Source organism: Procambarus clarkii, chromosome 37 (genome assembly GCF_040958095.1).
Source record: "Procambarus clarkii isolate CNS0578487 chromosome 37, FALCON_Pclarkii_2.0, whole genome shotgun sequence".
Lineage (NCBI taxonomy): Eukaryota > Metazoa > Arthropoda > Malacostraca > Decapoda > Cambaridae > Procambarus > Procambarus clarkii.
The window spans coordinates 35020247-35030213 of NC_091186.1; positions in this window are offsets into that span (position 1 = coordinate 35020247).

The following is a 9967-nucleotide window of genomic DNA, read 5'->3' on the forward strand; positions in this document are numbered from 1 at the left end:
TTTGAACGTATGGTTAACGTTCGTCTGATGTGGTTCCTGGAACACCATCACCTCCTCTCCCCTTCTCAATTTGGTTTCCGCAAGTGCCACAGCACGACAGATGTCCTGGTGAACTTGGAGGTCTATATTCGTACTGCTTTTGCTGCGAAGACCTCCGTTGTTGCCGTCCTTTTTGACCTGGAAAAGGCTTACAACACCACTTGGCGTTATCATATCCTATCTCAACTTCATTCTTTTGGCCTTCGTGGTCATCTCCCTCTCTTTCTCCGCAGCTTCCTCTCTCGTCGTTCCTTTCGGGTGCGCCTTGGTACCGCTCTCTCTCCCTCTTTTCAGCAATACGAAGGTGTGCCCCAGGGTAGTGTTCTGAGCACTACTCTTTTTCTGGTTGCCCTCAATGGTCTTCTTTCCTCTCTTCCTTCTGGTGTCTTCTCCGCTCTCTATGTCGCTGATCTTACCCATTGTTGTCAGGGTGATGATTCGCCTCTTCTTCAACGCCGGCTTCAACTTGCAATTGATGCAGTGTCGTCTTGGGCCACAGATCATGGCTTCAAGTTCTCTACTTCTAAGACTTGTGCCATGACTTTTACGCGGAAACAGGTTGTTCTTCGTCCCTCTTTGTCCCTTTATGGTCATCCCCTTGAATACAAAGATTCCGCAAAGCTTTTGGGGTTATTCCTTGACACTCGTTTGTCTTGGTCTCCCTATATCTCTTACCTCCGTGTTGAGTGCTCTAAGGCCCTTCCCCTCCTTCGGGTCTTGTCCCATACTTCTTGGGGGGCAGATAGGCGCACTCTCCTTGCTTTACATTCCTCTCTCGTCCTGTCTAAGCTCCATTATGGTTGCCCTGCTTACTCGTCTGCTTCTCCTTCTACTCTTCGCCGTCTTGATGCTTTGCACCATACTGGGTTGCGCCTCAGTTCTGGTGCCTTTCGTTCGACTCCCATCCTTAGCTTGTATGTTGACACTGGCTTCCTGTCTCTCCAGGACCGCCGTGATCGCTACTGTCTTCGCTATCTTGCGCGGTCCTTGCAACATCCTTCCTCTCGCCTCTGTCGTGCTTTAACTTTTACCCCTCCTGCAGTTCCTGTTCCTCTTCACCACCTCCCTCTTTCTGTCTGGTTATCTCGCCTACAGGATTTTCTTTCCATTCGTATTTCTGATGTTTCTCCTCGTGTTGTTCCTTCTTTGCCCCCGTGGAGGGTCCCTCTTCCGCGGTTTTGTACATCCTTGACCCGTATCACTAAAGCTTTTACCCCTCCTACGGTTCTAAAACGCTTTTTCCTCAAGCACTTTTCTTCTCACTCCCGCTCCGTTTCTGTCTTCACCGATGGGTCTAAGTCAGCGGACGGTGTTGGCTACTCTGTTGTTTTTCCTGATCGCACTTATATGTGTCGCTTGCCTCCGGAGACTAGCATCTTTGCAGCGGAACTTTATGCTATTCTCTATGCTCTTCGTCTCCTGCTTTCTCGTTGTCAGTCTTCCTTTGTAGTTGTTGTTGACTCTCGTAGTGCCCTCATGGCTCTCGGGTCCTTTAATCCAGTTCATCCAGTAGTTGTCGAGATCCAGCATTGGCTGTTTCTCGTTCACAGTAAATTTAAGTCGGTTGAGTTCTGTTGGGTTCCCAGCCATATTGGTGTGTCTTTAAATGAGCGTGTCGATGCTGCCGCCAAGGAAGCTGTCCGCTCTTGTCCCATCTCTCGTAAAGGCATTCCGTATTCCGACTTTTACCCGGTTATCCATTCCTCAGTCCTTACCCGTTGGCAGGCTTCTTGGTTGTCTGTTACTGGTAACAAGCTACGTACTCTTAAATGTTGTGTTTCCTTGTGGCCGTCCTCCTTCCACCGTAACCGGCGGTGGGAAACAGCTCTGGCGAGGTTGCGTATTGGCCATACTCGCTTAACCCATGGTCACTTGATGGAGCGCCGCCCTGCTCCTTATTGTCCTAGTTGCATTGTCCCTCTTACGGTCGTGCATGTCCTTCTTGAATGTCCTGACTTCCAGGACGAGCGTGTTTCTTGCTTTCCGACCGCCCCTCGCGGTCACCTGTCCCTCGATAGAATTCTTGGTGACTCGGATACTTTTGATATCGTTCGCCTTATGCGTTTTTGTTCTCGTATTGGCATCCTTGGTGATATTTAGCGCCCTCTGATTATTTTGCGTATTTGATGGTGCTACATAGCCTTCCCGGTTTGGTGCCTTCTTTTGATAATTACTTACTTACTTACTTAAACTATCATGTACTGTATTTATGTAAAATCTCCCTGTTTCTTCGCACATGGAATACGGAACCTTACACGCTCTCTGATTTACTGTTTAATAGAGATTCACAAATAAAGCTTATGATTGTATACGTTATCAAAAAGGCAGTGACAAAGTCATTTTTGCGTTTTAATCACAGAGATTATTGAGATAGGAAAGATATTCATATTTTAAAGAAGGTTTTTGAACCATCGCTCTCCCTATCGATAGAAACTAACTTTTTTTTTGTTATTATTAACAAGCTTAGGTATACACAGCAATGTGCTGCTACCCTATTCTATATGAAAGATTACACTGTGTATATAAAAAACTAGCTATAAGTTCATCAAATATTCCCATCTCACAGGATGGTTAGTTATACATGGAATCAGGGGATAAAATACCAGCCTCAATAAAAAAAAATCAACTGTGACTAACAATCAGATGAGAACATAAAATATAAGGCTGATCTATTAGTCTCCGTTAGCAAAATCCGGGTACAGCATAAGAATATCTTCCAATATTCCTAAGTGTATGAAGTAATTATAGAGTTTAAAGTACCTTATACCATTTGGTCTGAAGTCACTTATAACAGGGCAATCACAGATATAGTGTTGGTGAGTATGTCCCAGCTCTTGTTCACATAGTTTACAATTGGAATATTCACCATTGGGGGCTATTCATTACCTGCAGCCCTCTGCGATACATATCGATATCCTAGCCTAATTCTGGCAATTACAGTGTCACACTGTCATTGTGACACTAGTGGAAGTTTTATGCTGTCCGTTCATATAATTCTCGATTCTAAACATGTTTAGTTAGTTTAGTTCATTTATTATGCACCCCATACCCATCTTGTGGGCGGTGGTGGAAAAGGTTACAGAGGCACATAAACATGTCATAGCTCTTTATACTCTTGCTTTCTGGCTTTTGTGTGTCAGTGACTGCTCTTCTGTCTTCCCTAATTACCTAAAATATTGCGGCTTTGACAGAAGAGATTGGAATGCCCATATCCCATTCAACTTCAGGCTTATCACATTAATTTTAGCTGCCTTGTTTGTGTCATCATGCTGGACAACACCTATATGAGAAGTTATCCATACAAATGAGACTTTGAAACTCCTACTGTTTGCAATAATAATGTTGTTTATAATGGATGTTACAACTACAACCTTTTGAAGATCAATGCTAATTTTATCTAGATAATGTAATAAACGAAAGTTTTCTATGTCAACAGAAAGGCACAAATATAAGCTACACTTTAAATACTTGTCATAAATATAACTGAAGTGAAAGCGAAGATATATGCATTTGTATAGCTACTTGATACTGTACAGTTACTTGATGGCTTGCTCTAAGAGTGTGAAGCCCTTCACACCAGCCAATAAATTGTGTAATTTATTTCCATATATGCTAATTAACCTTAAAATCTATATGTCAGAAGGAAGGAAGATGTAGACGTTAATGTGACAACATTTCAAGAAATATCTCTCTCTCTAAAGTTAAATAATAAAGCCCTATCGCCGGTGTCCGGACACATGAAAGCTACTTTGGTATCAGTGGCCAGCCAGGTGGAGATCACAGGCTGTACAATACTGATAAATTATGTAATTCACAGAGATACGTTGATAAACATTATTGTTTTATATTTTATTAAAAATACAGATATAAACTTTGTTTCATACGTTAAATGTAACAATATTTCAGTATATATAATATAAGCATAGTATATATAATTCAGTATATACAATATATAATAAGATAGTGTCAGACCACGGAGGAAGAATTGAAACAGGAATTTCCTTTAGTACTTTCTTGTATTAATACATCTTCAGAAGGAACCATTCCTTCTGAAGATGTATTAATATACGAAAGTAGTTAAGGAAATTCCTGTTTCAATTCTTCCTCCGTGGTCTGACACTGTCACATTTTTCATTACGTGTTAATTTTCGTGATTTACACACAAAATATATAATAAGATATTGTATATTTAACAATGTAAGTATAAGACCCAAGATATATTTATGATTTAACGATTTCCCATAAAGTTGCAATGATACCCTAATTGCACACTATCATCATATACAGAAAGAAATTAATTATAAAGTTGACCAAACCACACACTAGAAAGTGAAGGGACGACGACGTTTCGGTCCGTCCTGGGCCATTTTAAAGTCGATTGTGAACTTAATCGACACAATCGACTTAAGATTGGTCCAGGACGGACCGAAACGTCGTCATCCCTTCACTTTCTAGTGTGTGTTGTTAGGTTAACATATTTCAGCCACGTTATTGTGACTCCTCGTCTGCTTAACTTATAAAATTTAAGTCACCTTAATACACAAAACAGAAGTAAAGATATATACTGTTTGTATATTAATTATGAAGCATGATCGATGTCTAGTTGAACTATGGTTGAAACAGTCAGATTATATATGTCAGCCACAAGCAAGTAATTATCAAAAGAAGGCGCCAAGCTGAGGACTGTCATCCACAAGTAGAGCTACTTTTACCTTTATTATAAACTTTAATATATTTTCTATATTGTGATCATTGCTGTCTTATATGTGCTGTCACTCTGCTGTATGGTGTCTATTAATCTTGTTTAAATTACTAATCAAGCTGCCAATGTAATCAATCAGAGCTTCAATATAACAAGGTGCTTTAAGATACTTACTTATCTCTCTCATCTCATTTTTCTCTTGTAATGTATCTTTATCATTTATCAATTCTGATTGAAATTACCTACTTAAAATTATCTGCAAGATTAAGGACCTGCCCGAAACGCTGCGCGTACTAGTGGCTTTACAAGAATGTAAATACTGTACTATCCAATGTATTCTCACAAACCCAATGTACCTTCTTGTATATATATAAATAAATAAATAAATCAATCAATATCATCATAAATTCGGAAACATACAATATGTTTCCAATTTTGTTTTATTAAATTATATATTTTGAAAACAGAGATGTATTCTAGTTTACCTAATATAGAGCATGAATACCACAGACTCATCGTGCGAGTTGTAGTTTATTCTGCACTCCATATACTTATCCTGTGAGTGTCAGTGTATTTTGAACCACATACTCATACTGTGAGTCTTAGTTTATTGTGCACCGTATACTCATCCTGAGGCTTAGGTTACTGTACACCCCTTAGTCATCATGTCTCCCAAGGGGTCCGTGTAATTGCCCAAAGCTAATTACCCCCGAGGACCACAGGCCTCGTCCGGTTGGTTGTTTGGTCTACCAGGCTGTTTGACGCGGCTGTCGTTTACACACATTACATTATATGTGGATATATATATATATATATTATATATATATATATATATATATATATATATATATATATATATATATATATATATATATATATATATATATATATATATATATATATATATATGTATATTATCAAGAAGTAGACAGACATTTAGAATTAAGGATATATAGGGGTAACAGAAGCTTGTGGAGTAGCAAAGTAATGACCTAGGTACCTTATATAAAATATTTTTTTCCATATACTAATTCAATCTTAGTGTTAGGGAAATTTAAGGTTGGCAGGGATGAGACATCATTCGCGGCGTATCTCGTAAGTTGACGTAATTATCAGCTTTCCACAGGGATTGGTGGCTGATAATTCCTGATGTGGGACTGAATGTGTGCTTTGCCAGTGTGTTAATCTTTAATTAACATTTTTTTCAAAATAGATTTTTTTCGGGAATAATACATATTGTTCTTGATGGGAGTGGGGGGGGGGCGGGTGATTTGTTTTGTGCGTTAACAGTAATAAAAGGGTGAAATTTTGAGTGCAGAGTAAGGACAAAACACGCATACAGATACGGAAAATCACCTCCACCCCAGCTACGCCTGACGATCAAGGCCACTATACGCTGTCATACTCTCAACCTCCCCAGCTGAGAAGAATCCTGGACTGACATAAATATTATCAAATTCACAAATGTCATACTAATGTCAGTCAGATGTCACTGGTCAGAAGCAAGAAATTAGATGTAAAAGATATTGTGAGACTTAGTAGCACAAGGCAAGATACTACAGAGATGAAATTAGATATTTAAATGTTCTACTTTTTATTAAAGTATAGGTTACATTTTAATTGTATTCATTTGGATGCGAGTTGCAGATGTTGGGTCCTTTTATATGAATATAATTTATATGATGTGCTAGAGGTCGCTGGTGATGATGTGCTAGAGGTCACTGGTGATGATGTGCTAGAGGTCGCTGGTGAAGATGTGCTAGAGGTCGCTGGTGATGATGTGCTAGAGGTCGCTAGTGATGATGTGCTAGAGGTCGCTGGTGATGATGTGCTAGAGGTCGCTAGTGATGATGTGCTAGAGGTCGCTGGTGATGATGTGCTAGAGGTCGCTAGTGATGATGTGCTAGAGGTCGCTGGTGATGATGTGCTAGAGGTCGCTAGTGATGATGTGCTAGAGGTCACTGGTGATGATGTGCTAGAGGCAGCTGGTGATGATGTGCTAGAGGTCGCTAGTGATGATGTGCTAGAGGCAGCTGGTGATGATGCGCTAGAGGTCGCTAGTGATGATGTGCTAGAGGTCGCTGGTGAAGATGTGCTAGAGGTCGCTGGTGATGATGTGCAAGAGGTCGCTGGTGATGATGTACTAGAGGTCACTGGTGATGATGTGCTAGAGGTCGCTGGTGATGATGTGCTAGAGGTCGCTGGTGAAGATGTGCTAGAGGTCGCTGGTGATGATGTGCTAGAGGTCGCTGGTGATGATGTGCTAGAGGTCGCTGGTGATGATGTGCTAGAGGTCGCTGGTGATGATGTGCTAGAGGTCGCTGGTGATGATGTGCTAGAGGTCGCTGGTGATGATGTGCTAGAGGTCGCTGGTGAAGATGTGCTAGAGGTAGCTGGTGATGATGTGCTAGAGGTCGCTGGTGATGATGTGCTAGAGGTCGCTAGTGATGATGTGCTAGAGGTCGCTGGTGATGATGTGCTAGAGGTCGCTAGTGATGATGTGCTAGAGGTCGCTGGTGATGATGTACTAGAGGTCGCTAGTGATGATGTGCTAGAGGTCGCTAGTGATGATGTGCTAGAGGTCGTTGGTGATGATGTGCTAGAGGTCACTGGTGAAGATGTGCTAGAGGTCACTGGTGATGATGTGCTAGAGGTCACTGGTGATGATGTGCTAGAGGTCGCTGGTGATGATGTGCTAGAGGTCGCTAGTGATGATGTGCTAGAGGTCGCTAGTGATGATGTGCTAGAGGTCACTGGTGATGATGTGCTAGAAGTCACTGGTGATGATGTGCTAGAGGTCGCTAGTGATGATGTGCTAGAGGTAACTGGTGATGATGTGCTAGAGGTCACTGGTGATGATGTGCTAGAGGTCGCTGGTGATGATGTGCTAGAGGTCGCTAGTGATGATGTGCTAGAGGTCACTAGTGATGATGTGCTAGAGGTCACTGGTGATGATGTGCTAGAGGTCACTGGTGATGATGTGCTAGAGGTCGCTAGTGATGATGTGCTAGAGGTAACTGGTGATGATGTGCTAGAGGTCACTGGTATTGGATATTTCCAACACCGAATACAACACTGTTGTATTCTCATTACTTATTACTAACTCTACTAATTATTGTAGTAAGTAAAATTAACAACACGTAGAATTCTCATGTACTATAATAATAATAATAATAATTTTTATTTAGACAAAGGTACATACATAAAGAGATTTTACAAAGTTTGTTGGCTTTATAGATAGAGCTAGTACATACAATGCCTAAAGCCATTATTACGCAAAGCGTTTCGGGCAGATACTAATAATTTCATCTGTGCAGTAGGCTAGAATTCTCACGTCACCCGACGCCAGTATTGCGTCAGATTTCATTACAATAAACACATTATATCCAATGTATCTGAGAATTAAATCCGATTCTCTATAACTAAGGCATTCTGTATGATAATTAATTACTGATGAATTGACCTCCAACTAAAAGCCGAATAGAGCGTTGGAGTCATAGCGATTATCTAGTAATAAAAGTTAACGTCACCAGTGAATGCCATGGGGAGACATTAATTCCTCTCCCTTATATATTTCCTATTTTTAAATTGGCAAATAATAATATTTCCCTCTTCTAAATAATAAACCCGTCCAGTCTTCAACATTTCAAGCGTAAATGCGAGAAACATTAATGTTCGTGACAATAATTTGTTTAATGAACGCGAGACGCGGCGTGGGGTAGAGGAGGCTTGCCAGTACACGTGGAGAGAAGCTCTGAGGCAGACCTACTCGTATCGTACTCACGAGGAGACGCCATTGCCCAGCCATTAGGGTGGACGTTAGCCATCCTCAGATGAAAGTCGCCACTGTGAGGCGTGAATAACCTTGCAGATAATATCTTCAACTGGTGCTGGTGTAATATAAGAAACCTATTTAACCTGGTTCTTGACTACACGTGACCAGCCAGTGAAGCGCGCCATTATCCAGGATAGGCTAAGCCAGAGCCTGGGGACGCGAATTTCGGCAATCTTAAAACTTATACAGTGCCCTTATTAGCTAAGTATATTCTCTTTATTTGATGCATCTTGTAAAGTGTTTTGTAGTAGCTGGGTGATTGACCGTTACGACGTATGCCAACATCAAACAACAGGTTATTAATTTTTGTCACCTGTAACTCTTAATTTCTTGAATATAGAGATTCAGTAGTTTAATTAGTTGCTACTGTAAATATTTGTCTTGCAGCACGTGAGAAGAATTCTCCCTGCCGCCTTCTCCCATGTTAATCCATCCCATTCGTCAGCCAGCCGAGTCCAGGGAATTAGAGGAATCGTCGTGGCTTACATAAAGGAATCATCTTTAAGCTAAGATTCTTTGTATTCATTCATGAAATTCTTGAAATTACTTACATGCAGAATTTCTTAGGATTAACATGTGTTTATTGTGACTATCATTACTATACTTATAATCTATGTTCCCATTCATTGTAATGACATTAGTTTCACTATAATTCATAGGATTAGATTATTATTATTTGGATTAGTGAACGAACCACACTAGTTCCTGGACGTACTTACCTCCAGTAATAACCCCCCAATGTAGGTGTTTGAGGGTTTGATTCATTTAATTATACAACCCATTAATTATTTCTATGATCATATTCTCTAGTATTTTATCCATAGTTACTGGTTCATCTAGGAATTATCTAATGATCAGAAATTCTCAGTTTCCCTCTTTACTATAAAAGCGGGTGGTCCTTCGTAATTTAATTTACTACATTAATATTTACATAATCAGATTCAAGCCCCAAATGTCCCACAATATGGTCCTTATCGAACCGGATAGGCATTAAATTTATAATTAAAATATTAATCATTAATAACTAATCCTTGTGTGATAAAAGCTAGACTAACTATTTAATTAATTGTGTCAACTAACAGTGTAACACATCAGTTAGCCTAGATCACACTAATATATTGCTACTTTCACCTCATGTATAAGGTAGCTTTAGTGGGTCATAGCCAATTACCCACAACACTTAGACCTATACCTCACACAGAGGTGAGAATCTTTAGGTCACCAGGAGCAACAGCTCATAACTTTTATAATAACCCCACCCTAACACCTGCGTTAGAGTGGCCTCACCATCTAACCATTATATACTTAGGTGGTAATGACATCCACCCCACTCGTCATCCAGCCGAGGTGATCAAACACCTCAAAGCCATAATTTCTTCTTTCAAGCTCAT